The sequence below is a fragment of the Astyanax mexicanus genome, chromosome 18, assembly GCF_023375975.1.
Source record: "Astyanax mexicanus isolate ESR-SI-001 chromosome 18, AstMex3_surface, whole genome shotgun sequence".
NCBI classification, from domain to species: domain Eukaryota; kingdom Metazoa; phylum Chordata; class Actinopteri; order Characiformes; family Acestrorhamphidae; genus Astyanax; species Astyanax mexicanus.
The window spans coordinates 31,921,022-31,948,529 of NC_064425.1; the positions used below are offsets into that span (position 1 = coordinate 31,921,022).

At 36.9% G+C, this 27,508-nt stretch overlaps 30 non-coding genes across 30 annotated transcripts; all 30 read left to right on the plus strand.

The window, feature by feature from the left end:
• The first annotated feature begins 254 nt into the window (after positions 1-254).
• LOC125782849 (5S ribosomal RNA) lies at positions 255-373 on the plus strand. Its single transcript, XR_007425587.1, has one exon. It is a non-coding gene; the product is annotated as a 5S ribosomal RNA (ribosomal RNA).
• Positions 374-1,176: 803 nt separating this feature from the next.
• Positions 1,177-1,295, plus strand: LOC125782850 (5S ribosomal RNA). Its single transcript, XR_007425588.1, has one exon. It is a non-coding gene; the product is annotated as a 5S ribosomal RNA (ribosomal RNA).
• An 805-nt stretch (positions 1,296-2,100) lies between these two features.
• LOC125782851 (5S ribosomal RNA) lies at positions 2,101-2,219 on the plus strand. The gene has a single exon (XR_007425589.1). It is a non-coding gene; the product is annotated as a 5S ribosomal RNA (ribosomal RNA).
• Positions 2,220-3,022: 803 nt separating this feature from the next.
• Positions 3,023-3,141, plus strand: LOC125782852 (5S ribosomal RNA). Its single transcript, XR_007425590.1, has one exon. It is a non-coding gene; the product is annotated as a 5S ribosomal RNA (ribosomal RNA).
• An 802-nt stretch (positions 3,142-3,943) lies between these two features.
• On the plus strand, positions 3,944-4,062 carry LOC125783146 (5S ribosomal RNA). Its single transcript, XR_007425881.1, has one exon. It is a non-coding gene; the product is annotated as a 5S ribosomal RNA (ribosomal RNA).
• An 804-nt stretch (positions 4,063-4,866) lies between these two features.
• Positions 4,867-4,985, plus strand: LOC125782853 (5S ribosomal RNA). Its single transcript, XR_007425591.1, has one exon. It is a non-coding gene; the product is annotated as a 5S ribosomal RNA (ribosomal RNA).
• An 804-nt stretch (positions 4,986-5,789) lies between these two features.
• Positions 5,790-5,908, plus strand: LOC125783147 (5S ribosomal RNA). The gene has a single exon (XR_007425882.1). It is a non-coding gene; the product is annotated as a 5S ribosomal RNA (ribosomal RNA).
• Positions 5,909-6,711: 803 nt separating this feature from the next.
• On the plus strand, positions 6,712-6,830 carry LOC125782854 (5S ribosomal RNA). The gene has a single exon (XR_007425592.1). It is a non-coding gene; the product is annotated as a 5S ribosomal RNA (ribosomal RNA).
• An 804-nt stretch (positions 6,831-7,634) lies between these two features.
• LOC125783148 (5S ribosomal RNA) lies at positions 7,635-7,753 on the plus strand. The gene has a single exon (XR_007425883.1). It is a non-coding gene; the product is annotated as a 5S ribosomal RNA (ribosomal RNA).
• Positions 7,754-8,556: 803 nt separating this feature from the next.
• LOC125782855 (5S ribosomal RNA) lies at positions 8,557-8,675 on the plus strand. Its single transcript, XR_007425593.1, has one exon. It is a non-coding gene; the product is annotated as a 5S ribosomal RNA (ribosomal RNA).
• Positions 8,676-9,480: 805 nt separating this feature from the next.
• LOC125782856 (5S ribosomal RNA) lies at positions 9,481-9,599 on the plus strand. Its single transcript, XR_007425594.1, has one exon. It is a non-coding gene; the product is annotated as a 5S ribosomal RNA (ribosomal RNA).
• Positions 9,600-10,404: 805 nt separating this feature from the next.
• Positions 10,405-10,523, plus strand: LOC125783220 (5S ribosomal RNA). The gene has a single exon (XR_007425954.1). It is a non-coding gene; the product is annotated as a 5S ribosomal RNA (ribosomal RNA).
• An 803-nt stretch (positions 10,524-11,326) lies between these two features.
• Positions 11,327-11,445, plus strand: LOC125782857 (5S ribosomal RNA). The gene has a single exon (XR_007425595.1). It is a non-coding gene; the product is annotated as a 5S ribosomal RNA (ribosomal RNA).
• An 802-nt stretch (positions 11,446-12,247) lies between these two features.
• Positions 12,248-12,366, plus strand: LOC125783149 (5S ribosomal RNA). The gene has a single exon (XR_007425884.1). It is a non-coding gene; the product is annotated as a 5S ribosomal RNA (ribosomal RNA).
• An 804-nt stretch (positions 12,367-13,170) lies between these two features.
• LOC125782859 (5S ribosomal RNA) lies at positions 13,171-13,289 on the plus strand. The gene has a single exon (XR_007425597.1). It is a non-coding gene; the product is annotated as a 5S ribosomal RNA (ribosomal RNA).
• Positions 13,290-14,092: 803 nt separating this feature from the next.
• On the plus strand, positions 14,093-14,211 carry LOC125782860 (5S ribosomal RNA). The gene has a single exon (XR_007425598.1). It is a non-coding gene; the product is annotated as a 5S ribosomal RNA (ribosomal RNA).
• An 803-nt stretch (positions 14,212-15,014) lies between these two features.
• Positions 15,015-15,133, plus strand: LOC125782861 (5S ribosomal RNA). The gene has a single exon (XR_007425599.1). It is a non-coding gene; the product is annotated as a 5S ribosomal RNA (ribosomal RNA).
• Positions 15,134-15,938: 805 nt separating this feature from the next.
• Positions 15,939-16,057, plus strand: LOC125782862 (5S ribosomal RNA). Its single transcript, XR_007425600.1, has one exon. It is a non-coding gene; the product is annotated as a 5S ribosomal RNA (ribosomal RNA).
• Positions 16,058-16,860: 803 nt separating this feature from the next.
• LOC125782863 (5S ribosomal RNA) lies at positions 16,861-16,979 on the plus strand. The gene has a single exon (XR_007425601.1). It is a non-coding gene; the product is annotated as a 5S ribosomal RNA (ribosomal RNA).
• An 803-nt stretch (positions 16,980-17,782) lies between these two features.
• On the plus strand, positions 17,783-17,901 carry LOC125782864 (5S ribosomal RNA). The gene has a single exon (XR_007425602.1). It is a non-coding gene; the product is annotated as a 5S ribosomal RNA (ribosomal RNA).
• Positions 17,902-18,705: 804 nt separating this feature from the next.
• On the plus strand, positions 18,706-18,824 carry LOC125783150 (5S ribosomal RNA). The gene has a single exon (XR_007425885.1). It is a non-coding gene; the product is annotated as a 5S ribosomal RNA (ribosomal RNA).
• An 804-nt stretch (positions 18,825-19,628) lies between these two features.
• On the plus strand, positions 19,629-19,747 carry LOC125782865 (5S ribosomal RNA). Its single transcript, XR_007425603.1, has one exon. It is a non-coding gene; the product is annotated as a 5S ribosomal RNA (ribosomal RNA).
• Positions 19,748-20,550: 803 nt separating this feature from the next.
• On the plus strand, positions 20,551-20,669 carry LOC125783152 (5S ribosomal RNA). The gene has a single exon (XR_007425887.1). It is a non-coding gene; the product is annotated as a 5S ribosomal RNA (ribosomal RNA).
• An 804-nt stretch (positions 20,670-21,473) lies between these two features.
• LOC125782866 (5S ribosomal RNA) lies at positions 21,474-21,592 on the plus strand. Its single transcript, XR_007425604.1, has one exon. It is a non-coding gene; the product is annotated as a 5S ribosomal RNA (ribosomal RNA).
• Positions 21,593-22,395: 803 nt separating this feature from the next.
• Positions 22,396-22,514, plus strand: LOC125782867 (5S ribosomal RNA). The gene has a single exon (XR_007425605.1). It is a non-coding gene; the product is annotated as a 5S ribosomal RNA (ribosomal RNA).
• Positions 22,515-23,319: 805 nt separating this feature from the next.
• Positions 23,320-23,438, plus strand: LOC125782868 (5S ribosomal RNA). The gene has a single exon (XR_007425606.1). It is a non-coding gene; the product is annotated as a 5S ribosomal RNA (ribosomal RNA).
• Positions 23,439-24,241: 803 nt separating this feature from the next.
• On the plus strand, positions 24,242-24,360 carry LOC125782870 (5S ribosomal RNA). The gene has a single exon (XR_007425608.1). It is a non-coding gene; the product is annotated as a 5S ribosomal RNA (ribosomal RNA).
• Positions 24,361-25,165: 805 nt separating this feature from the next.
• Positions 25,166-25,284, plus strand: LOC125782871 (5S ribosomal RNA). Its single transcript, XR_007425609.1, has one exon. It is a non-coding gene; the product is annotated as a 5S ribosomal RNA (ribosomal RNA).
• Positions 25,285-26,087: 803 nt separating this feature from the next.
• LOC125783153 (5S ribosomal RNA) lies at positions 26,088-26,206 on the plus strand. Its single transcript, XR_007425888.1, has one exon. It is a non-coding gene; the product is annotated as a 5S ribosomal RNA (ribosomal RNA).
• Positions 26,207-27,009: 803 nt separating this feature from the next.
• LOC125782872 (5S ribosomal RNA) lies at positions 27,010-27,128 on the plus strand. The gene has a single exon (XR_007425610.1). It is a non-coding gene; the product is annotated as a 5S ribosomal RNA (ribosomal RNA).
• The last annotated feature ends 380 nt before the right edge of the window (positions 27,129-27,508 follow it).

Consider the following 27,508-nt stretch of genomic DNA (forward strand, 5'->3'; position numbering starts at 1 on the left):
ATTGATTAAGAAACGTAGAGCAAGAAAATTGAACAAAAAAATGAAGAGATAAAAATTAAGACATATAGGGAGTTTTTGTCTTTTTTTCTTTGGTTACTTTTTGTAGTGAAAGTTAAAAGGAGCTTTTATTTTGAGGCAAGATCTTTGTATTAGTCCGTAGAGCTGCTTTACTTTTGTCAAGAGCAGTAAATGACAGTGAAAAGACTCAGGTCTGTGAGTGACTTATAAATAGGCTTGTTGGGAGTTGATCTTTCGCTTACGGCCATACCACCCTGAGAACGCCCGATCTCGTCTGATCTCGGAAGCTAAGCAGGGTCGGGCCTGGTTAGTACTTGGATGGGAGACCGCCTGGGAATACCAGGTGCTGTAAGCTTTTCCATCTTTCCTTTATTTTTTACTCCGTTCAGTCCATGATGTCACAAATTTTTACAAGGCTACACTGTGTTTACTCTTCATATAAAACACTTACAGTAAACCATATACAGATTAAATACTCACTTAAAAGTTATTTCATTTTTCTGAAGGAGGATATTGTTTCTTCATGCTAATAAATAAAGAAAAAATGCATTATTTTTTATTTTCTTAACATAGGTACAGGGCGACTGACTCCTGTTCCTGGGGCTCTACCACGCTAAAGATTTCAGATTTAACACACCTGAGTCTAGAATGTTCTCGTGATCCTGAAGGTCTTAATTACCTGGATCAAGTGTGCCGCGGACTCAGGCTGTTTGGATGGCAGGGGTGAAAAAAATTAAAAAGGCACCTTCTGTAGGACACAGGGCCTTTCTGTAAATGTATGCCAAGTATACTTTAATGTGTGTGTATGATTTTATTAATTTATTTCTCAGAATACTCTTTGTAAATATGATTTTTTTTAATTGGGCTTTTTTTTTATTGGGCCTAATCTGAAGCTTCCATTCCATTGAGTAAGAAACGTAGAGCAAGAAAATTGAACAAAAAAAATGAAGAGATAAAAATTAAGACATATAGGCAGTTTTTGTCTTTTTTTCTTTGGTTACTTTTTGTAGTGAAAGTTAAAAGGAGCTTTTATTTTGAGGCAAGATCTTTGTATTAGTCCGTAGAGCTGCTTTACTTTTGTCAAGAGCAGTAAATGACAGTGAAAAGACTCAGGTCTGTGAGTGACTTATAAATAGGCTTGTTGGGAGTTGATCTTTCGCTTACGGCCATACCACCCTGAGAACGCCCGATCTCGTCTGATCTCGGAAGCTAAGCAGGGTCGGGCCTGGTTAGTACTTGGATGGGAGACCGCCTGGGAATACCAGGTGCTGTAAGCTTTTCCATCTTTCCTTTATTTTTTACTCCGTTCAGTCCATGATTTCACAAATTTTTAAAAGGCTACACTGTGTTTACTCTTCATATAAAACACTTACAGTAAACCATATACAGATTAAATACTCACTTAAAAGTTATTTCATTTTTCTGAAGGAGGATATTGTTTCTTCATGCTAATAAATAAAGAAAAAATGCATTATTTTTTATTTTCTTAACATAGGTACAGGGCGACTGACTCCTGTTCCTGGGGCTCTACCACGCTAAAGATTTCAGATTTAACACACCTGAGTCTAGAATGTTCACGTGATCCTGAAGGTCTTAATTACCTGGATCAAGTGTGCCGCGGACTCAGGCTGTTTGGATGGCAGGGGTGAAAAAAATTAAAAAGGCACCTTCTGTAGGACACAGGGCCTTTCTGTAAATGTATGCCAAGTATACTTTAATGTGTGTGTATGATTTTATTTATTTATTTCTCAGAATACTCTTTGTAAATATGATTTTTTTTAATTGGGCTTTTTTTTTTTATTGGGCCTAATCTGAAGCTTCCATTCCATTGAGTAAGAAACGTAGAGCAAGAAAATTGAACAAAAAAAATGAAGAGATAAAAATTAAGACATATAGGGAGTTTTTGTCTTTTTTTCTTTGTTTACTTTTTGTAGTGAAAGTTAAAAGGAGCTTTTATTTTGAGGCAAGATCTTTGTATTAGTCCGTAGAGCTGCTTTACTTTTGTCAAGAGCAGTAAATGACAGTGAAAAGACTCAGGTCTGTGAGTGACTTATAAATAGGCTTGTTGGGAGTTGATCTTTCGCTTACGGCCATACCACCCTGAGAACGCCCGATCTCGTCTGATCTCGGAAGCTAAGCAGGGTCGGGCCTGGTTAGTACTTGGATGGGAGACCGCCTGGGAATACCAGGTGCTGTAAGCTTTTCCATCTTTCCTTTATTTTTTACTCCGTTCAGTCCATGATGTCACAAATTTTTACAAGGCTACACTGTGTTTACTCTTCATATAAAACACTTACAGTAAACCATATACAGATTAAATACTCACTTAAAAGTTATTTCATTTTTCTGAAGGAGGATATTGTTTCTTCATGCTAATAAATGAAGAAAAAATGCATTATTTTTTATTTTCTTAACATAGGTACAGGGCGACTGACTCCTGTTCCTGGGGCTCTACCACGCTAAAGATTTCAGATTTAACACACCTGAGTCTAGAATGTTCACGTGATCCTGAAGGTCTTAATTACCTGGATCAAGTGTGCCGCGGACTCAGGCTGTTTGGATGGCAGGGGTGAAAAAAATTAAAAAGGCACCTTCTGTAGGACACAGGGCCTTTCTGTAAATGTATGCCAAGTATACTTTAATGTGTGTGTATGATTTTATTTATTTATTTCTCAGAATACTCTTTGTAAATATGATTTTTTTTAATTGGGCTTTTTTTTTATTGGGCCTAATCTGAAGCTTCCATTCCATTGAGTAAGAAACGTAGAGCAAGAAAATTGAACAAAAAAAATGAAGAGATAAAAATTAAGACATATAGGCAGTTTTTGTCTTTTTTTCTTTGGTTACTTTTTGTAGTGAAAGTTAAAAGGAGCTTTTATTTTGAGGCAAGATCTTTGTATTAGTCCGTAGAGCTGCTTTACTTTTGTCAAGAGCAGTAAATGAGAGTGAAAAGACTCAGGTCTGTGAGTGACTTATAAATAGGCTTGTTGGGAGTTGATCTTTCGCTTACGGCCATACCACCCTGAGAACGCCCGATCTCGTCTGATCTCGGAAGCTAAGCAGGGTCGGGCCTGGTTAGTACTTGGATGGGAGACCGCCTGGGAATACCAGGTGCTGTAAGCTTTTCCATCTTTCCTTTATTTTTTACTCCGTTCAGTCCATGATTTCACAAATTTTTAAAAGGCTACACTGTGTTTACTCTTCATATAAAACACTTACAGTAAACCATATACAGATTAAATACTCACTTAAAAGTTATTTCATTTTTCTGAAGGAGGATATTGTTTCTTCATGCTAATAAATAAAGAAAAAATGCATTATTTTTATTTTCTTAACATAGGTACAGGGCGACTGACTCCTGTTCCTGGGGCTCTACCACGCTAAAGATTTCAGATTTAACACACCTGAGTCTAGAATGTTCACGTGATCCTGAAGGTCCTAATTACCTGGATCAAGTGTGCCGCGGACTCAGGCTGTTTGGATGGCAGGGGTGAAAAAAATTAAAAATGCACCTTCTGTAGGACACAGGGCCTTTCTGTAAATGTATGCCAAGTATACTTTAATGTGTGTGTATGATTTTATTTATTTATTTCTCAGAATATTCTTTGTAAATATGATTTTTTTTTAAATTGGGCTTTTTTTTATTGGGCCTAATCTGAAGCTTCCATTCCATTGATTAAGAAACGTAGAGCAAGAAAATTGAACAAAAAAATGAAGAGATAAAAATTAAGACATATAGGGAGTTTTTGTCTTTTTTTCTTTGGTTACTTTTTGTAGTGAAAGTTAAAAGGAGCTTTTATTTTGAGGCAAGATCTTTGTATTAGTCCGTAGAGCTGCTTTACTTTTGTCAAGAGCAGTAAATGACAGTGAAAAGACTCAGGTCTGTGAGTGACTTATAAATAGGCTTGTTGGGAGTTGATCTTTCGCTTACGGCCATACCACCCTGAGAACGCCCGATCTCGTCTGATCTCGGAAGCTAAGCAGGGTCGGGCCTGGTTAGTACTTGGATGGGAGACCGCCTGGGAATACCAGGTTCTGTAAGCTTTTCCATCTTTCCTTTATTTTTTACTCCGTTCAGTCCATGATGTCACAAATTTTTACAAGGCTACACTGTGTTTACTCTTCATATAAAACACTTACAGTAAACCATATACAGATTAAATACTCACTTAAAAGTTATTTCATTTTTCTGAAGGAGGATATTGTTTCTTCATGCTAATAAATGAAGAAAAAATGCATTATTTTTTATTTTCTTAACATAGGTACAGGGCGACTGACTCCTGTTCCTGGGGCTCTACCACGCTAAAGATCTCAGATTTAACACACCTGAGTCTAGAATGTTCACGTGATCCTGAAGGTCTTAATTACCTGGATCAAGTGTGCCGCGGACTCAGGCTGTTTGGATGGCAGGGGTGAAAAAAATTAAAAAGGCACCTTCTGTAGGACACAGGGCCTTTCTGTAAATGTATGCCAAGTATACTTTAATGTGTGTGTATGATTTTATTTATTTATTTCTCAGAATATTCTTTGTAAATATGATTTTTTTTTAAATTGGGCTTTTTTTTTATTGGGCCTAATCTGAAGCTTCCATTCCATTGATTAAGAAACGTAGAGCAAGAAAATTGAACAAAAAAATGAAGAGATAAAAATTAAGACATATAGGGAGTTTTTGTCTTTTTTTCTTTGGTTACTTTTTGTAGTGAAAGTTAAAAGGAGCTTTTATTTTGAGGCAAGATCTTTGTATTAGTCCGTAGAGCTGCTTTACTTTTGTCAAGAGCAGTAAATGACAGTGAAAAGACTCAGGTCTGTGAGTGACTTATAAATAGGCTTGTTGGGAGTTGATCTTTCGCTTACGGCCATACCACCCTGAGAACGCCCGATCTCGTCTGATCTCGGAAGCTAAGCAGGGTCGGGCCTGGTTAGTACTTGGATGGGAGACCGCCTGGGAATACCAGGTGCTGTAAGCTTTTCCATCTTTCCTTTATTTTTTACTCCGTTCAGTCCATGATGTCACAAATTTTTACAAGGCTACACTGTGTTTACTCTTCATATAAAACACTTACAGTAAACCATATACAGATTAAATACTCACTTAAAAGTTATTTCATTTTTCTGAAGGAGGATATTGTTTCTTCATGCTAATAAATAAAGAAAAAATGCATTATTTTTTATTTTCTTAACATAGGTACAGGGCGACTGACTCCTGTTCCTGGGGCTCTACCACGCTAAAGATTTCAGATTTAACACACCTGAGTCTAGAATGTTCACGTGATCCTGAAGGTCTTAATTACCTGGATCAAGTGTGCCGCGGACTCAGGCTGTTTGGATGGCAGGGGTGAAAAAATTTAAAAAGGCACCTTCTGTAGGACACAGGGCCTTTCTGTAAATGTATGCCAAGTATACTTTAATGTGTGTGTATGATTTTATTTATTTATTTCTCAGAATATTCTTTGTAAATATGATTTTTTTTTTAATTGGGCTTTTTTTTTTATTGGGCCTAATCTGAAGCTTCCATTCCATTGAGTAAGAAACGTAGAGCAAGAAAATTGAACAAAAAAAATGAAGAGATAAAAATTAAGACATATAGGGAGTTTTTGTCTTTTTTTCTTTGGTTACTTTTTGTAGTGAAAGTTAAAAGGAGCTTTTATTTTGAGGCAAGATCTTTGTATTAGTCCGTAGCTGCTTTACTTTTGTCAAGAGCAGTAAATGACAGTGAAAAGACTCAGGTCTGTGAGTGACTTATAAATAGGCTTGTTGGGAGTTGATCTTTCGCTTACGGCCATACCACCCTGAGAACGCCCGATCTCGTCTGATCTCGGAAGCTAAGCAGGGTCGGGCCTGGTTAGTACTTGGATGGGAGACCGCCTGGGAATACCAGGTTCTGTAAGCTTTTCCATCTTTCCTTTATTTTTTACTCCGTTCAGTCCATGATGTCACAAATTTTTACAAGGCTACACTGTGTTTACTCTTCATATAAAACACTTACAGTAAACCATATACAGATTAAATACTCACTTAAAAGTTATTTCATTTTTCTGAAGGAGGATATTGTTTCTTCATGCTAATAAATGAAGAAAAAATGCATTATTTTTTATTTTCTTAACATAGGTACAGGGCGACTGACTCCTGTTCCTGGGGCTCTACCACGCTAAAGATCTCAGATTTAACACACCTGAGTCTAGAATGTTCACGTGATCCTGAAGGTCTTAATTACCTGGATCAAGTGTGCCGCGGACTCAGGCTGTTTGGATGGCAGGGGTGAAAAAAATTAAAAAGGCACCTTCTGTAGGACACAGGGCCTTTCTGTAAATGTATGCCAAGTATACTTTAATGTGTGTGTATGATTTTATTTATTTATTTCTCAGAATACTCTTTGTAAATATGATTTTTTTTAATTGGGCTTTTTTTTTATTGGGCCTAATCTGAAGCTTCCATTCCATTGAGTAAGAAACGTAGAGCAAGAAAATTGAACAAAAAAAATGAAGAGATAAAAATTAAGACATATAGGCAGTTTTTGTCTTTTTTTCTTTGGTTACTTTTTGTAGTGAAAGTTAAAAGGAGCTTTTATTTTGAGGCAAGATCTTTGTATTAGTCCGTAGAGCTGCTTTACTTTTGTCAAGAGCAGTAAATGACAGTGAAAAGACTCAGGTCTGTGAGTGACTTATAAATAGGCTTGTTGGGAGTTGATCTTTCGCTTACGGCCATACCACCCTGAGAACGCCCGATCTCGTCTGATCTCGGAAGCTAAGCAGGGTCGGGCCTGGTTAGTACTTGGATGGGAGACCGCCTGGGAATACCAGGTGCTGTAAGCTTTTCCATCTTTCCTTTATTTTTTACTCCGTTCAGTCCATGATTTCACAAATTTTTAAAAGGCTACACTGTGTTTACTCTTCATAAAAAACACTTACAGTAAACCATATACAGATTAAATACTCACTTAAAAGTTATTTCATTTTTCTGAAGGAGGATATTGTTTCTTCATGCTAATAAATGAAGAAAAAATGCATTATTTTTTATTTTCTTAACATAGGTACAGGGCGACTGACTCCTGTTCCTGGGGCTCTACCACGCTAAAGATCTCAGATTTAACACACCTGAGTCTAGAATGTTCACGTGATCCTGAAGGTCTTAATTACCTGGATCAAGTGTGCCGCGGACTCAGGCTGTTTGGATGGCAGGGGTGAAAAAAATTAAAAAGGCACCTTCTGTAGGACACAGGGCCTTTCTGTAAATGTATGCCAAGTATACTTTAATGTGTGTGTATGATTTTATTAATTTATTTCTCAGAATATTCTTTGTAAATATGATTTTTTTTTTAATTGGGCTTTTTTTTTTATTGGGCCTAATCTGAAGCTTCCATTCCATTGAGTAAGAAACGTAGAGCAAGAAAATTGAACAAAAAAAATGAAGAGATAAAAATTAAGACATATAGGGAGTTTTTGTCTTTTTTTCTTTGTTTACTTTTTGTAGTGAAAGTTAAAAGGAGCTTTTATTTTGAGGCAAGATCTTTGTATTAGTCCGTAGCTGCTTTACTTTTGTCAAGAGCAGTAAATGACAGTGAAAAGACTCAGGTCTGTGAGTGACTTATAAATAGGCTTGTTGGGAGTTGATCTTTCGCTTACGGCCATACCACCCTGAGAACGCCCGATCTCGTCTGATCTCGGAAGCTAAGCAGGGTCGGGCCTGGTTAGTACTTGGATGGGAGACCGCCTGGGAATACCAGGTTCTGTAAGCTTTTCCATCTTTCCTTTATTTTTTACTCCGTTCAGTCCATGATGTCACAAATTTTTACAAGGCTACACTGTGTTTACTCTTCATATAAAACACTTACAGTAAACCATATACAGATTAAATACTCACTTAAAAGTTATTTCATTTTTCTGAAGGAGGATATTGTTTCTTCATGCTAATAAATGAAGAAAAAATGCATTATTTTTTATTTTCTTAACATAGGTACAGGGCGACTGACTCCTGTTCCTGGGGCTCTACCACGCTAAAGATCTCAGATTTAACACACCTGAGTCTAGAATGTTCACGTGATCCTGAAGGTCTTAATTACCTGGATCAAGTGTGCCGCGGACTCAGGCTGTTTGGATGGCAGGGGTGAAAAAAATTAAAAAGGCACCTTCTGTAGGACACAGGGCCTTTCTGTAAATGTATGCCAAGTATACTTTAATGTGTGTGTATGATTTTATTTATTTATTTCTCAGAATACTCTTTGTAAATATGATTTTTTTTAATTGGGCTTTTTTTTTATTGGGCCTAATCTGAAGCTTCCATTCCATTGAGTAAGAAACGTAGAGCAAGAAAATTGAACAAAAAAAATGAAGAGATAAAAATTAAGACATATAGGCAGTTTTTGTCTTTTTTTCTTTGGTTACTTTTTGTAGTGAAAGTTAAAAGGAGCTTTTATTTTGAGGCAAGATCTTTGTATTAGTCCGTAGAGCTGCTTTACTTTTGTCAAGAGCAGTAAATGACAGTGAAAAGACTCAGGTCTGTGAGTGACTTATAAATAGGCTTGTTGGGAGTTGATCTTTCGCTTACGGCCATACCACCCTGAGAACGCCCGATCTCGTCTGATCTCGGAAGCTAAGCAGGGTCGGGCCTGGTTAGTACTTGGATGGGAGACCGCCTGGGAATACCAGGTGCTGTAAGCTTTTCCATCTTTCCTTTATTTTTTACTCCGTTCAGTCCATGATTTCACAAATTTTTAAAAGGCTACACTGTGTTTACTCTTCATATAAAACACTTACAGTAAACCATATACAGATTAAATACTCACTTAAAAGTTATTTCATTTTTCTGAAGGAGGATATTGTTTCTTCATGCTAATAAATAAAGAAAAAATGCATTATTTTTATTTTCTTAACATAGGTACAGGGCGACTGACTCCTGTTCCTGGGGCTCTACCACGCTAAAGATTTCAGATTTAACACACCTGAGTCTAGAATGTTCACGTGATCCTGAAGGTCCTAATTACCTGGATCAAGTGTGCCGCGGACTCAGGCTGTTTGGATGGCAGGGGTGAAAAAATTTAAAAAGGCACCTTCTGTAGGACACAGGGCCTTTCTGTAAATGTATGCCAAGTATACTTTAATGTGTGTGTATGATTTTATTTATTTATTTCTCAGAATATTCTTTGTAAATATGATTTTTTTTTTAATTGGGCTTTTTTTTTTATTGGGCCTAATCTGAAGCTTCCATTCCATTGAGTAAGAAACGTAGAGCAAGAAAATTGAACAAAAAAAATGAAGAGATAAAAATTAAGACATATAGGGAGTTTTTGTCTTTTTTTCTTTGGTTACTTTTTGTAGTGAAAGTTAAAAGGAGCTTTTATTTTGAGGCAAGATCTTTGTATTAGTCCGTAGAGCTGCTTTACTTTTGTCAAGAGCAGTAAATGACAGTGAAAAGACTCAGGTCTGTGAGTGACTTATAAATAGGCTTGTTGGGAGTTGATCTTTCGCTTACGGCCATACCACCCTGAGAACGCCCGATCTCGTCTGATCTCGGAAGCTAAGCAGGGTCGGGCCTGGTTAGTACTTGGATGGGAGACCGCCTGGGAATACCAGGTGCTGTAAGCTTTTCCATCTTTCCTTTATTTTTTACTCCGTTCAGTCCATGATTTCACAAATTTTTAAAAGGCTACACTGTGTTTACTCTTCATATAAAACACTTACAGTAAACCATATACAGATTAAATACTCACTTAAAAGTTATTTCATTTTTCTGAAGGAGGATATTGTTTCTTCATGCTAATAAATAAAGAAAAAATGCATTATTTTTTATTTTCTTAACATAGGTACAGGGCGACTGACTCCTGTTCCTGGGGCTCTACCACGCTAAAGATTTCAGATTTAACACACCTGAGTCTAGAATGTTCACGTGATCCTGAAGGTCTTAATTACCTGGATCAAGTGTGCCGCGGACTCAGGCTGTTTGGATGGCAGGGGTGAAAAAAATTAAAAAGGCACCTTCTGTAGGACACAGGGCCTTTCTGTAAATGTATGCCAAGTATACTTTAATGTGTGTGTATGATTTTATTTATTTATTTCTCAGAATACTCTTTGTAAATATGATTTTTTTTTAATTGGGCTTTTTTTTTTATTGGGCCTAATCTGAAGCTTCCATTCCATTGAGTAAGAAACGTAGAGCAAGAAAATTGAACAAAAAAAATGAAGAGATAAAAATTAAGACATATAGGGAGTTTTTGTCTTTTTTTCTTTGTTTACTTTTTGTAGTGAAAGTTAAAAGGAGCTTTTATTTTGAGGCAAGATCTTTGTATTAGTCCGTAGAGCTGCTTTACTTTTGTCAAGAGCAGTAAATGACAGTGAAAAGACTCAGGTCTGTGAGTGACTTATAAATAGGCTTGTTGGGAGTTGATCTTTCGCTTACGGCCATACCACCCTGAGAACGCCCGATCTCGTCTGATCGCGGAAGCTAAGCAGGGTCGGGCCTGGTTAGTACTTGGATGGGAGACCGCCTGGGAATACCAGGTGCTGTAAGCTTTTCCATCTTTCCTTTATTTTTTACTCCGTTCAGTCCATGATGTCACAAATTTTTACAAGGCTACACTGTGTTTACTCTTCATATAAAACACTTACAGTAAACCATATACAGATTAAATACTCACTTAAAAGTTATTTCATTTTTCTGAAGGAGGATATTGTTTCTTCATGCTAATAAATAAAGAAAAAATGCATTATTTTTTATTTTCTTAACATAGGTACAGGGCGACTGACTCCTGTTCCTGGGGCTCTACCACGCTAAAGATTTCAGATTTAACACACCTGAGTCTAGAATGTTCACGTGATCCTGAAGGTCTTAATTACCTGGATCAAGTGTGCCGCGGACTCAGGCTGTTTGGATGGCAGGGGTGAAAAAAATTAAAAAGGCACCTTCTGTAGGACACAGGGCCTTTCTGTAAATGTATGCCAAGTATACTTTAATGTGTGTGTATGATTTTATTTATTTATTTCTCAGAATACTCTTTGTAAATATGATTTTTTTTAATTGGGCTTTTTTTTTATTGGGCCTAATCTGAAGCTTCCATTCCATTGAGTAAGAAACGTAGAGCAAGAAAATTGAACAAAAAAAATGAAGAGATAAAAATTAAGACATATAGGCAGTTTTTGTCTTTTTTTCTTTGGTTACTTTTTGTAGTGAAAGTTAAAAGGAGCTTTTATTTTGAGGCAAGATCTTTGTATTAGTCCGTAGAGCTGCTTTACTTTTGTCAAGAGCAGTAAATGACAGTGAAAAGACTCAGGTCTGTGAGTGACTTATAAATAGGCTTGTTGGGAGTTGATCTTTCGCTTACGGCCATACCACCCTGAGAACGCCCGATCTCGTCTGATCTCGGAAGCTAAGCAGGGTCGGGCCTGGTTAGTACTTGGATGGGAGACCGCCTGGGAATACCAGGTGCTGTAAGCTTTTCCATCTTTCCTTTATTTTTTACTCCGTTCAGTCCATGATTTCACAAATTTTTAAAAGGCTACACTGTGTTTACTCTTCATATAAAACACTTACAGTAAACCATATACAGATTAAATACTCACTTAAAAGTTATTTCATTTTTCTGAAGGAGGATATTGTTTCTTCATGCTAATAAATAAAGAAAAAATGCATTATTTTTATTTTCTTAACATAGGTACAGGGCGACTGACTCCTGTTCCTGGGGCTCTACCACGCTAAAGATTTCAGATTTAACACACCTGAGTCTAGAATGTTCACGTGATCCTGAAGGTCCTAATTACCTGGATCAAGTGTGCCGCGGACTCAGGCTGTTTGGATGGCAGGGGTGAAAAAAATTAAAAATGCACCTTCTGTAGGACACAGGGCCTTTCTGTAAATGTATGCCAAGTATACTTTAATGTGTGTGTATGATTTTATTTATTTATTTCTCAGAATATTCTTTGTAAATATGATTTTTTTTTAAATTGGGCTTTTTTTTATTGGGCCTAATCTGAAGCTTCCATTCCATTGATTAAGAAACGTAGAGCAAGAAAATTGAACAAAAAAATGAAGAGATAAAAATTAAGACATATAGGGAGTTTTTGTCTTTTTTTCTTTGTTTACTTTTTGTAGTGAAAGTTAAAAGGAGCTTTTATTTTGAGGCAAGATCTTTGTATTAGTCCGTAGAGCTGCTTTACTTTTGTCAAGAGCAGTAAATGACAGTGAAAAGACTCAGGTCTGTGAGTGACTTATAAATAGGCTTGTTGGGAGTTGATCTTTCGCTTACGGCCATACCACCCTGAGAACGCCCGATCTCGTCTGATCTCGGAAGCTAAGCAGGGTCGGGCCTGGTTAGTACTTGGATGGGAGACCGCCTGGGAATACCAGGTTCTGTAAGCTTTTCCATCTTTCCTTTATTTTTTACTCCGTTCAGTCCATGATGTCACAAATTTTTACAAGGCTACACTGTGTTTACTCTTCATATAAAACACTTACAGTAAACCATATACAGATTAAATACTCACTTAAAAGTTATTTCATTTTTCTGAAGGAGGATATTGTTTCTTCATGCTAATAAATGAAGAAAAAATGCATTATTTTTTATTTTCTTAACATAGGTACAGGGCGACTGACTCCTGTTCCTGGGGCTCTACCACGCTAAAGATCTCAGATTTAACACACCTGAGTCTAGAATGTTCACGTGATCCTGAAGGTCTTAATTACCTGGATCAAGTGTGCCGCGGACTCAGGCTGTTTGGATGGCAGGGGTGAAAAAAATTAAAAAGGCACCTTCTGTAGGACACAGGGCCTTTCTGTAAATGTATGCCAAGTATACTTTAATGTGTGTGTATGATTTTATTTATTTATTTCTCAGAATATTCTTTGTAAATATGATTTTTTTTAAAATTGGGCTTTTTTTTTATTGGGCCTAATCTGAAGCTTCCATTCCATTGATTAAGAAACGTAGAGCAAGAAAATTGAACAAAAAAATGAAGAGATAAAAATTAAGACATATAGGGAGTTTTTGTCTTTTTTTCTTTGGTTACTTTTTGTAGTGAAAGTTAAAAGGAGCTTTTATTTTGAGGCAAGATCTTTGTATTAGTCCGTAGAGCTGCTTTACTTTTGTCAAGAGCAGTAAATGACAGTGAAAAGACTCAGGTCTGTGAGTGACTTATAAATAGGCTTGTTGGGAGTTGATCTTTCGCTTACGGCCATACCACCCTGAGAACGCCCGATCTCGTCTGATCTCGGAAGCTAAGCAGGGTCGGGCCTGGTTAGTACTTGGATGGGAGACCGCCTGGGAATACCAGGTGCTGTAAGCTTTTCCATCTTTCCTTTATTTTTTACTCCGTTCAGTCCATGATGTCACAAATTTTTACAAGGCTACACTGTGTTTACTCTTCATATAAAACACTTACAGTAAACCATATACAGATTAAATACTCACTTAAAAGTTATTTCATTTTTCTGAAGGAGGATATTGTTTCTTCATGCTAATAAATGAAGAAAAAATGCATTATTTTTTATTTTCTTAACATAGGTACAGGGCGACTGACTCCTGTTCCTGGGGCTCTACCACGCTAAAGATCTCAGATTTAACACACCTGAGTCTAGAATGTTCACGTGATCCTGAAGGTCTTAATTACCTGGATCAAGTGTGCCGCGGACTCAGGCTGTTTGGATGGCAGGGGTGAAAAAATTTAAAAAGGCACCTTCTGTAGGACACAGGGCCTTTCTGTAAATGTATGCCAAGTATACTTTAATGTGTGTGTATGATTTTATTTATTTATTTCTCAGAATATTCTTTGTAAATATGATTTTTTTTTAAATTGGGCTTTTTTTTATTGGGCCTAATCTGAAGCTTCCATTCCATTGATTAAGAAACGTAGAGCAAGAAAATTGAACAAAAAAATGAAGAGATAAAAATTAAGACATATAGGGAGTTTTTGTCTTTTTTTCTTTGGTTACTTTTTGTAGTGAAAGTTAAAAGGAGCTTTTATTTTGAGGCAAGATCTTTGTATTAGTCCGTAGAGCTGCTTTACTTTTGTCAAGAGCAGTAAATGACAGTGAAAAGACTCAGGTCTGTGAGTGACTTATAAATAGGCTTGTTGGGAGTTGATCTTTCGCTTACGGCCATACCACCCTGAGAACGCCCGATCTCGTCTGATCTCGGAAGCTAAGCAGGGTCGGGCCTGGTTAGTACTTGGATGGGAGACCGCCTGGGAATACCAGGTGCTGTAAGCTTTTCCATCTTTCCTTTATTTTTTACTCCGTTCAGTCCATGATGTCACAAATTTTTACAAGGCTACACTGTGTTTACTCTTCATATAAAACACTTACAGTAAACCATATACAGATTAAATACTCACTTAAAAGTTATTTCATTTTTCTGAAGGAGGATATTGTTTCTTCATGCTAATAAATAAAGAAAAAATGCATTATTTTTTATTTTCTTAACATAGGTACAGGGCGACTGACTCCTGTTCCTGGGGCTCTACCACGCTAAAGATTTCAGATTTAACACACCTGAGTCTAGAATGTTCTCGTGATCCTGAAGGTCTTAATTACCTGGATCAAGTGTGCCGCGGACTCAGGCTGTTTGGATGGCAGGGGTGAAAAAAATTAAAAAGGCACCTTCTGTAGGACACAGGGCCTTTCTGTAAATGTATGCCAAGTATACTTTAATGTGTGTGTATGATTTTATTAATTTATTTCTCAGAATACTCTTTGTAAATATGATTTTTTTTAATTGGGCTTTTTTTTTATTGGGCCTAATCTGAAGCTTCCATTCCATTGAGTAAGAAACGTAGAGCAAGAAAATTGAACAAAAAAAATGAAGAGATAAAAATTAAGACATATAGGCAGTTTTTGTCTTTTTTTCTTTGGTTACTTTTTGTAGTGAAAGTTAAAAGGAGCTTTTATTTTGAGGCAAGATCTTTGTATTAGTCCGTAGAGCTGCTTTACTTTTGTCAAGAGCAGTAAATGACAGTGAAAAGACTCAGGTCTGTGAGTGACTTATAAATAGGCTTGTTGGGAGTTGATCTTTCGCTTACGGCCATACCACCCTGAGAACGCCCGATCTCGTCTGATCTCGGAAGCTAAGCAGGGTCGGGCCTGGTTAGTACTTGGATGGGAGACCGCCTGGGAATACCAGGTGCTGTAAGCTTTTCCATCTTTCCTTTATTTTTTACTCCGTTCAGTCCATGATTTCACAAATTTTTAAAAGGCTACACTGTGTTTACTCTTCATATAAAACACTTACAGTAAACCATATACAGATTAAATACTCACTTAAAAGTTATTTCATTTTTCTGAAGGAGGATATTGTTTCTTCATGCTAATAAATAAAGAAAAAATGCATTATTTTTTATTTTCTTAACATAGGTACAGGGCGACTGACTCCTGTTCCTGGGGCTCTACCACGCTAAAGATTTCAGATTTAACACACCTGAGTCTAGAATGTTCACGTGATCCTGAAGGTCTTAATTACCTGGATCAAGTGTGCCGCGGACTCAGGCTGTTTGGATGGCAGGGGTGAAAAAAATTAAAAAGGCACCTTCTGTAGGACACAGGGCCTTTCTGTAAATGTATGCCAAGTATACTTTAATGTGTGTGTATGATTTTATTTATTTATTTCTCAGAATACTCTTTGTAAATATGATTTTTTTTTAATTGGGCTTTTTTTTTTATTGCGCCTAATCTGAAGCTTCCATTCCATTGAGTAAGAAACGTAGAGCAAGAAAATTGAACAAAAAAAATGAAGAGATAAAAATTAAGACATATAGGGAGTTTTTGTCTTTTTTTCTTTGTTTACTTTTTGTAGTGAAAGTTAAAAGGAGCTTTTATTTTGAGGCAAGATCTTTGTATTAGTCCGTAGAGCTGCTTTACTTTTGTCAAGAGCAGTAAATGACAGTGAAAAGACTCAGGTCTGTGAGTGACTTATAAATAGGCTTGTTGGGAGTTGATCTTTCGCTTACGGCCATACCACCCTGAGAACGCCCGATCTCGTCTGATCTCGGAAGCTAAGCAGGGTCGGGCCTGGTTAGTACTTGGATGGGAGACCGCCTGGGAATACCAGGTGCTGTAAGCTTTTCCATCTTTCCTTTATTTTTTACTCCGTTCAGTCCATGATGTCACAAATTTTTACAAGGCTACACTGTGTTTACTCTTCATATAAAACACTTACAGTAAACCATATACAGATTAAATACTCACTTAAAAGTTATTTCATTTTTCTGAAGGAGGATATTGTTTCTTCATGCTAATAAATAAAGAAAAAATGCATTATTTTTTATTTTCTTAACATAGGTACAGGGCGACTGACTCCTGTTCCTGGGGCTCTACCACGCTAAAGATTTCAGATTTAACACACCTGAGTCTAGAATGTTCACGTGATCCTGAAGGTCTTAATTACCTGGATCAAGTGTGCCGCGGACTCAGGCTGTTTGGATGGCAGGGGTGAAAAAAATTAAAAAGGCACCTTCTGTAGGACACAGGGCCTTTCTGTAAATGTATGCCAAGTATACTTTAATGTGTGTGTATGATTTCATTTATTTATTTCTCAGAATACTCTTTGTAAATATGATTTTTTTTAATTGGGCTTTTTTTTTATTGGGCCTAATCTGAAGCTTCCATTCCATTGAGTAAGAAACGTAGAGCAAGAAAATTGAACAAAAAAAATGAAGAGATAAAAATTAAGACATATAGGCAGTTTTTGTCTTTTTTTCTTTGGTTACTTTTTGTAGTGAAAGTTAAAAGGAGCTTTTATTTTGAGGCAAGATCTTTGTATTAGTCCGTAGAGCTGCTTTACTTTTGTCAAGAGCAGTAAATGACAGTGAAAAGACTCAGGTCTGTGAGTGACTTATAAATAGGCTTGTTGGGAGTTGATCTTTCGCTTACGGCCATACCACCCTGAGAACGCCCGATCTCGTCTGATCTCGGAAGCTAAGCAGGGTCGGGCCTGGTTAGTACTTGGATGGGAGACCGCCTGGGAATACCAGGTGCTGTAAGCTTTTCCATCTTTCCTTTATTTTTTACTCCGTTCAGTCCATGATTTCACAAATTTTTAAAAGGCTACACTGTGTTTACTCTTCATATAAAACACTTACAGTAAACCATATACAGATTAAATACTCACTTAAAAGTTATTTCATTTTTCTGAAGGAGGATATTGTTTCTTCATGCTAATAAATAAAGAAAAAATGCATTATTTTTATTTTCTTAACATAGGTACAGGGCGACTGACTCCTGTTCCTGGGGCTCTACCACGCTAAAGATTTCAGATTTAACACACCTGAGTCTAGAATGTTCACGTGATCCTGAAGGTCCTAATTACCTGGATCAAGTGTGCCGCGGACTCAGGCTGTTTGGATGGCAGGGGTGAAAAAAATTAAAAATGCACCTTCTGTAGGACACAGGGCCTTTCTGTAAATGTATGCCAAGTATACTTTAATGTGTGTGTATGATTTTATTTATTTATTTCTCAGAATATTCTTTGTAAATATGATTTTTTTTTTAAATTGGGCTTTTTTTTATTGGGCCTAATCTGAAGCTTCCATTCCATTGATTAAGAAACGTAGAGCAAGAAAATTGAACAAAAAAATGAAGAGATAAAAATTAAGACATATAGGGAGTTTTTGTCTTTTTTTCTTTGGTTACTTTTTGTAGTGAAAGTTAAAAGGAGCTTTTATTTTGAGGCAAGATCTTTGTATTAGTCCGTAGAGCTGCTTTACTTTTGTCAAGAGCAGTAAATGACAGTGAAAAGACTCAGGTCTGTGAGTGACTTATAAATAGGCTTGTTGGGAGTTGATCTTTCGCTTACGGCCATACCACCCTGAGAACGCCCGATCTCGTCTGATCTCGGAAGCTAAGCAGGGTCGGGCCTGGTTAGTACTTGGATGGGAGACCGCCTGGGAATACCAGGTGCTGTAAGCTTTTCCATCTTTCCTTTATTTTTTACTCCGTTCAGTCCATGATGTCACAAATTTTTACAAGGCTACACTGTGTTTACTCTTCATATAAAACACTTACAGTAAACCATATACAGATTAAATACTCACTTAAAAGTTATTTCATTTTTCTGAAGGAGGATATTGTTTCTTCATGCTAATAAATAAAGAAAAAATGCATTATTTTTTATTTTCTTAACATAGGTACAGGGCGACTGACTCCTGTTCCTGGGGCTCTACCACGCTAAAGATTTCAGATTTAACACACCTGAGTCTAGAATGTTCACGTGATCCTGAAGGTCTTAATTACCTGGATCAAGTGTGCCGCGGACTCAGGCTGTTTGGATGGCAGGGGTGAAAAAATTTAAAAAGGCACCTTCTGTAGGACACAGGGCCTTTCTGTAAATGTATGCCAAGTATACTTTAATGTGTGTGTATGATTTTATTTATTTATTTCTCAGAATATTCTTTGTAAATATGATTTTTTTTTTAATTGGGCTTTTTTTTTTATTGGGCCTAATCTGAAGCTTCCATTCCATTGAGTAAGAAACGTAGAGCAAGAAAATTGAACAAAAAAAATGAAGAGATAAAAATTAAGACATATAGGGAGTTTTTGTCTTTTTTTCTTTGGTTACTTTTTGTAGTGAAAGTTAAAAGGAGCTTTTATTTTGAGGCAAGATCTTTGTATTAGTCCGTAGCTGCTTTACTTTTGTCAAGAGCAGTAAATGACAGTGAAAAGACTCAGGTCTGTGAGTGACTTATAAATAGGCTTGTTGGGAGTTGATCTTTCGCTTACGGCCATACCACCCTGAGAACGCCCGATCTCGTCTGATCTCGGAAGCTAAGCAGGGTCGGGCCTGGTTAGTACTTGGATGGGAGACCGCCTGGGAATACCAGGTTCTGTAAGCTTTTCCATCTTTCCTTTATTTTTTACTCCGTTCAGTCCATGATGTCACAAATTTTTACAAGGCTACACTGTGTTTACTCTTCATATAAAACACTTACAGTAAACCATATACAGATTAAATACTCACTTAAAAGTTATTTCATTTTTCTGAAGGAGGATATTGTTTCTTCATGCTAATAAATGAAGAAAAAATGCATTATTTTTTATTTTCTTAACATAGGTACAGGGCGACTGACTCCTGTTCCTGGGGCTCTACCACGCTAAAGATCTCAGATTTAACACACCTGAGTCTAGAATGTTCACGTGATCCTGAAGGTCTTAATTACCTGGATCAAGTGTGCCGCGGACTCAGGCTGTTTGGATGGCAGGGGTGAAAAAAATTAAAAAGGCACCTTCTGTAGGACACAGGGCCTTTCTGTAAATGTATGCCAAGTATACTTTAATGTGTGTGTATGATTTTATTTATTTATTTCTCAGAATATTCTTTGTAAATATGATTTTTTTTTAAATTGGGCTTTTTTTTTATTGGGCCTAATCTGAAGCTTCCATTCCATTGATTAAGAAACGTAGAGCAAGAAAATTGAACAAAAAAATGAAGAGATAAAAATTAAGACATATAGGGAGTTTTTGTCTTTTTTTCTTTGGTTACTTTTTGTAGTGAAAGTTAAAAGGAGCTTTTATTTTGAGGCAAGATCTTTGTATTAGTCCGTAGAGCTGCTTTACTTTTGTCAAGAGCAGTAAATGACAGTGAAAAGACTCAGGTCTGTGAGTGACTTATAAATAGGCTTGTTGGGAGTTGATCTTTCGCTTACGGCCATACCACCCTGAGAACGCCCGATCTCGTCTGATCTCGGAAGCTAAGCAGGGTCGGGCCTGGTTAGTACTTGGATGGGAGACCGCCTGGGAATACCAGGTGCTGTAAGCTTTTCCATCTTTCCTTTATTTTTTACTCCGTTCAGTCCATGATGTCACAAATTTTTACAAGGCTACACTGTGTTTACTCTTCATATAAAACACTTACAGTAAACCATATACAGATTAAATACTCACTTAAAAGTTATTTCATTTTTCTGAAGGAGGATATTGTTTCTTCATGCTAATAAATAAAGAAAAAATGCATTATTTTTTATTTTCTTAACATAGGTACAGGGCGACTGACTCCTGTTCCTGGGGCTCTACCACGCTAAAGATTTCAGATTTAACACACCTGAGTCTAGAATGTTCACGTGATCCTGAAGGTCTTAATTACCTGGATCAAGTGTGCCGCGGACTCAGGCTGTTTGGATGGCAGGGGTGAAAAAATTTAAAAAGGCACCTTCTGTAGGACACAGGGCCTTTCTGTAAATGTATGCCAAGTATACTTTAATGTGTGTGTATGATTTTATTTATTTATTTCTCAGAATATTCTTTGTAAATATGATTTTTTTTTTAATTGGGCTTTTTTTTTATTGGGCCTAATCTGAAGCTTCCATTCCATTGAGTAAGAAACGTAGAGCAAGAAAATTGAACAAAAAAAATGAAGAGATAAAAATTAAGACATATAGGGAGTTTTTGTCTTTTTTTCTTTGGTTACTTTTTGTAGTGAAAGTTAAAAGGAGCTTTTATTTTGAGGCAAGATCTTTGTATTAGTCCGTAGCTGCTTTACTTTTGTCAAGAGCAGTAAATGACAGTGAAAAGATTCAGGTCTGTGAGTGACTTATAAATAGGCTTGTTGGGAGTTGATCTTTCGCTTACGGCCATACCACCCTGAGAACGCCCGATCTCGTCTGATCTCGGAAGCTAAGCAGGGTCGGGCCTGGTTAGTACTTGGATGGGAGACCGCCTGGGAATACCAGGTTCTGTAAGCTTTTCCATCTTTCCTTTATTTTTTACTCCGTTCAGTCCATGATGTCACAAATTTTTACAAGGCTACACTGTGTTTACTCTTCATATAAAACACTTACAGTAAACCATATACAGATTAAATACTCACTTAAAAGTTATTTCATTTTTCTGAAGGAGGATATTGTTTCTTCATGCTAATAAATGAAGAAAAAATGCATTATTTTTTATTTTCTTAACATAGGTACAGGGCGACTGACTCCTGTTCCTGGGGCTCTACCACGCTAAAGATCTCAGATTTAACACACCTGAGTCTAGAATGTTCACGTGATCCTGAAGGTCTTAATTACCTGGATCAAGTGTGCCGCGGACTCAGGCTGTTTGGATGGCAGGGGTGAAAAAAATTAAAAAGGCACCTTCTGTAGGACACAGGGCCTTTCTGTAAATGTATGCCAAGTATACTTTAATGTGTGTGTATGATTTTATTTATTTATTTCTCAGAATATTCTTTGTAAATATGATTTTTTTTTAAATTGGGCTTTTTTTTTATTGGGCCTAATCTGAAGCTTCCATTCCATTGATTAAGAAACGTAGAGCAAGAAAATTGAACAAAAAAATGAAGAGATAAAAATTAAGACATATAGGGAGTTTTTGTCTTTTTTTCTTTGGTTACTTTTTGTAGTGAAAGTTAAAAGGAGCTTTTATTTTGAGGCAAGATCTTTGTATTAGTCCGTAGAGCTGCTTTACTTTTGTCAAGAGCAGTAAATGACAGTGAAAAGACTCAGGTCTGTGAGTGACTTATAAATAGGCTTGTTGGGAGTTGATCTTTCGCTTACGGCCATACCACCCTGAGAACGCCCGATCTCGTCTGATCTCGGAAGCTAAGCAGGGTCGGGCCTGGTTAGTACTTGGATGGGAGACCGCCTGGGAATACCAGGTGCTGTAAGCTTTTCCATCTTTCCTTTATTTTTTACTCCGTTCAGTCCATGATGTCACAAATTTTTACAAGGCTACACTGTGTTTACTCTTCATATAAAACACTTACAGTAAACCATATACAGATTAAATACTCACTTAAAAGTTATTTCATTTTTCTGAAGGAGGATATTGTTTCTTCATGCTAATAAATAAAGAAAAAATGCATTATTTTTTATTTTCTTAACATAGGTACAGGGCGACTGACTCCTGTTCCTGGGGCTCTACCACGCTAAAGATTTCAGATTTAACACACCTGAGTCTAGAATGTTCTCGTGATCCTGAAGGTCTTAATTACCTGGATCAAGTGTGCCGCGGACTCAGGCTGTTTGGATGGCAGGGGTGAAAAAAATTAAAAAGGCACCTTCTGTAGGACACAGGGCCTTTCTGTAAATGTATGCCAAGTATACTTTAATGTGTGTGTATGATTTTATTAATTTATTTCTCAGAATACTCTTTGTAAATATGATTTTTTTTAATTGGGCTTTTTTTTTATTGGGCCTAATCTGAAGCTTCCATTCCATTGAGTAAGAAACGTAGAGCAAGAAAATTGAACAAAAAAAATGAAGAGATAAAAATTAAGACATATAGGCAGTTTTTGTCTTTTTTTCTTTGGTTACTTTTTGTAGTGAAAGTTAAAAGGAGCTTTTATTTTGAGGCAAGATCTTTGTATTAGTCCGTAGAGCTGCTTTACTTTTGTCAAGAGCAGTAAATGACAGTGAAAAGACTCAGGTCTGTGAGTGACTTATAAATAGGCTTGTTGGGAGTTGATCTTTCGCTTACGGCCATACCACCCTGAGAACGCCCGATCTCGTCTGATCTCGGAAGCTAAGCAGGGTCGGGCCTGGTTAGTACTTGGATGGGAGACCGCCTGGGAATACCAGGTGCTGTAAGCTTTTCCATCTTTCCTTTATTTTTTACTCCGTTCAGTCCATGATTTCACAAATTTTTAAAAGGCTACACTGTGTTTACTCTTCATATAAAACACTTACAGTAAACCATATACAGATTAAATACTCACTTAAAAGTTATTTCATTTTTCTGAAGGAGGATATTGTTTCTTCATGCTAATAAATAAAGAAAAAATGCATTATTTTTTATTTTCTTAACATAGGTACAGGGCGACTGACTCCTGTTCCTGGGGCTCTACCACGCTAAAGATTTCAGATTTAACACACCTGAGTCTAGAATGTTCACGTGATCCTGAAGGTCTTAATTACCTGGATCAAGTGTGCCGCGGACTCAGGCTGTTTGGATGGCAGGGGTGAAAAAAATTAAAAAGGCACCTTCTGTAGGACACAGGGCCTTTCTGTAAATGTATGCCAAGTATACTTTAATGTGTGTGTATGATTTTATTTATTTATTTCTCAGAATACTCTTTGTAAATATGATTTTTTTTAATTGGGCTTTTTTTTTTTATTGGGCCTAATCTGAAGCTTCCATTCCATTGAGTAAGAAACGTAGAGCAAGAAAATTGAACAAAAAAAATGAAGAGATAAAAATTAAGACATATAGGGAGTTTTTGTCTTTTTTTCTTTGTTTACTTTTTGTAGTGAAAGTTAAAAGGAGCTTTTATTTTGAGGCAAGATCTTTGTATTAGTCCGTAGAGCTGCTTTACTTTTGTCAAGAGCAGTAAATGACAGTGAAAAGACTCAGGTCTGTGAGTGACTTATAAATAGGCTTGTTGGGAGTTGATCTTTCGCTTACGGCCATACCACCCTGAGAACGCCCGATCTCGTCTGATCTCGGAAGCTAAGCAGGGTCGGGCCTGGTTAGTACTTGGATGGGAGACCGCCTGGGAATACCAGGTGCTGTAAGCTTTTCCATCTTTCCTTTATTTTTTACTCCGTTCAGTCCATGATGTCACAAATTTTTACAAGGCTACACTGTGTTTACTCTTCATATAAAACACTTACAGTAAACCATATACAGATTAAATACTCACTTAAAAGTTATTTCATTTTTCTGAAGGAGGATATTGTTTCTTCATGCTAATAAATAAAGAAAAAATGCATTATTTTTTATTTTCTTAACATAGGTACAGGGCGACTGACTCCTGTTCCTGGGGCTCTACCACGCTAAAGATTTCAGATTTAACACACCTGAGTCTAGAATGTTCACGTGATCCTGAAGGTCTTAATTACCTGGATCAAGTGTGCCGCGGACTCAGGCTGTTTGGATGGCAGGGGTGAAAAAAATTAAAAAGGCACCTTCTGTAGGACACAGGGCCTTTCTGTAAATGTATGCCAAGTATACTTTAATGTGTGTGTATGATTTTATTTATTTATTTCTCAGAATACTCTTTGTAAATATGATTTTTTTTAATTGGGCTTTTTTTTTATTGGGCCTAATCTGAAGCTTCCATTCCATTGAGTAAGAAACGTAGAGCAAGAAAATTGAACAAAAAAAATGAAGAGATAAAAATTAAGACATATAGGCAGTTTTTGTCTTTTTTTCTTTGGTTACTTTTTGTAGTGAAAGTTAAAAGGAGCTTTTATTTTGAGGCAAGATCTTTGTATTAGTCCGTAGAGCTGCTTTACTTTTGTCAAGAGCAGTAAATGACAGTGAAAAGACTCAGGTCTGTGAGTGACTTATAAATAGGCTTGTTGGGAGTTGATCTTTCGCTTACGGCCATACCACCCTGAGAACGCCCGATCTCGTCTGATCTCGGAAGCTAAGCAGGGTCGGGCCTGGTTAGTACTTGGATGGGAGACCGCCTGGGAATACCAGGTGCTGTAAGCTTTTCCATCTTTCCTTTATTTTTTACTCCGTTCAGTCCATGATTTCACAAATTTTTAAAAGGCTACACTGTGTTTACTCTTCATATAAAACACTTACAGTAAACCATATACAGATTAAATACTCACTTAAAAGTTATTTCATTTTTCTGAAGGAGGATATTGTTTCTTCATGCTAATAAATAAAGAAAAAATGCATTATTTTTTATTTTCTTAACATAGGTACAGGGCGACTGACTCCTGTTCCTGGGGCTCTACCACGCTAAAGATTTCAGATTTAACACACCTGAGTCTAGAATGTTCACGTGATCCTGAAGGTCTTAATTACCTGGATCAAGTGTGCCGCGGACTCAGGCTGTTTGGATGGCAGGGGTGAAAAAAATTAAAAAGGCACCTTCTGTAGGACACAGGGCCTTTCTGTAAATGTATGCCAAGTATACTTTAATGTGTGTGTATGATTTTATTTATTTATTTCTCAGAATACTCTTTGTAAATATGATTTTTTTTTAATTGGGCTTTTTTTTTTATTGGGCCTAATCTGAAGCTTCCATTCCATTGAGTAAGAAACGTAGAGCAAGAAAATTGAACAAAAAAAATGAAGAGATAAAAATTAAGACATATAGGGAGTTTTTGTCTTTTTTTCTTTGTTTACTTTTTGTAGTGAAAGTTAAAAGGAGCTTTTATTTTGAGGCAAGATCTTTGTATTAGTCCGTAGAGCTGCTTTACTTTTGTCAAGAGCAGTAAATGACAGTGAAAAGACTCAGGTCTGTGAGTGACTTATAAATAGGCTTGTTGGGAGTTGATCTTTCGCTTACGGCCATACCACCCTGAGAACGCCCGATCTCGTCTGATCTCGGAAGCTAAGCAGGGTCGGGCCTGGTTAGTACTTGGATGGGAGACCGCCTGGGAATACCAGGTGCTGTAAGCTTTTCCATCTTTCCTTTATTTTTTACTCCGTTCAGTCCATGATGTCACAAATTTTTACAAGGCTACACTGTGTTTACTCTTCATATAAAACACTTACAGTAAACCATATACAGATTAAATACTCACTTAAAAGTTATTTCATTTTTCTGAAGGAGGATATTGTTTCTTCATGCTAATAAATAAAGAAAAAATGCATTATTTTTTATTTTCTTAACATAGGTACAGGGCGACTGACTCCTGTTCCTGGGGCTCTACCACGCTAAAGATTTCAGATTTAACACACCTGAGTCTAGAATGTTCACGTGATCCTGAAGGTCTTAATTACCTGGATCAAGTGTGCCGCGGACTCAGGCTGTTTGGATGGCAGGGGTGAAAAAAATTAAAAAGGCACCTTCTGTAGGACACAGGGCCTTTCTGTAAATGTATGCCAAGTATACTTTAATGTGTGTGTATGATTTCATTTATTTATTTCTCAGAATACTCTTTGTAAATATGATTTTTTTTAATTGGGCTTTTTTTTTATTGGGCCTAATCTGAAGCTTCCATTCCATTGAGTAAGAAACGTAGAGCAAGAAAATTGAACAAAAAAAATGAAGAGATAAAAATTAAGACATATAGGCAGTTTTTGTCTTTTTTTCTTTGGTTACTTTTTGTAGTGAAAGTTAAAAGGAGCTTTTATTTTGAGGCAAGATCTTTGTATTAGTCCGTAGAGCTGCTTTACTTTTGTCAAGAGCAGTAAATGACAGTGAAAAGACTCAGGTCTGTGAGTGACTTATAAATAGGCTTGTTGGGAGTTGATCTTTCGCTTACGGCCATACCACCCTGAGAACGCCCGATCTCGTCTGATCTCGGAAGCTAAGCAGGGTCGGGCCTGGTTAGTACTTGGATGGGAGACCGCCTGGGAATACCAGGTTCTGTAAGCTTTTCCATCTTTCCTTTATTTTTTACTCCGTTCAGTCCATGATGTCACAAATTTTTACAAGGCTACACTGTGTTTACTCTTCATATAAAACACTTACAGTAAACCATATACAGATTAAATACTCACTTAAAAGTTATTTCATTTTTCTGAAGGAGGATATTGTTTCTTCATGCTAATAAATGAAGAAAAAATGCATTATTTTTTATTTTCTTAACATAGGTACAGGGCGACTGACTCCTGTTCCTGGGGCTCTACCACGCTAAAGATCTCAGATTTAACACACCTGAGTCTAGAATGTTCACGTGATCCTGAAGGTCTTAATTACCTGGATCAAGTGTGCCGCGGACTCAGGCTGTTTGGATGGCAGGGGTGAAAAAAATTAAAAAGGCACCTTCTGTAGGACACAGGGCCTTTCTGTAAATGTATGCCAAGTATACTTTAATGTGTGTGTATGATTTTATTTATTTATTTCTCAGAATATTCTTTGTAAATATGATTTTTTTTAAATTGGGCTTTTTTTTTATTGGGCCTAATCTGAAGCTTCCATTCCATTGATTAAGAAACGTAGAGCAAGAAAATTGAACAAAAAAATGAAGAGATAAAAATTAAGACATATAGGGAGTTTTTGTCTTTTTTTCTTTGGTTACTTTTTGTAGTGAAAGTTAAAAGGAGCTTTTATTTTGAGGCAAGATCTTTGTATTAGTCCGTAGAGCTGCTTTACTTTTGTCAAGAGCAGTAAATGACAGTGAAAAGACTCAGGTCTGTGAGTGACTTATAAATAGGCTTGTTGGGAGTTGATCTTTCGCTTACGGCCATACCACCCTGAGAACGCCCGATCTCGTCTGATCTCGGAAGCTAAGCAGGGTCGGGCCTGGTTAGTACTTGGATGGGAGACCGCCTGGGAATACCAGGTGCTGTAAGCTTTTCCATCTTTCCTTTATTTTTTACTCCGTTCAGTCCATGATGTCACAAATTTTTACAAGGCTACACTGTGTTTACTCTTCATATAAAACACTTACAGTAAACCATATACAGATTAAATACTCACTTAAAAGTTATTTCATTTTTCTGAAGGAGGATATTGTTTCTTCATGCTAATAAATAAAGAAAAAATGCATTATTTTTTATTTTCTTAACATAGGTACAGGGCGACTGACTCCTGTTCCTGGGGCTCTACCACGCTAAAGATTTCAGATTTAACACACCTGAGTCTAGAATGTTCACGTGATCCTGAAGGTCTTAATTACCTGGATCAAGTGTGCCGCGGACTCAGGCTGTTTGGATGGCAGGGGTGAAAAAATTT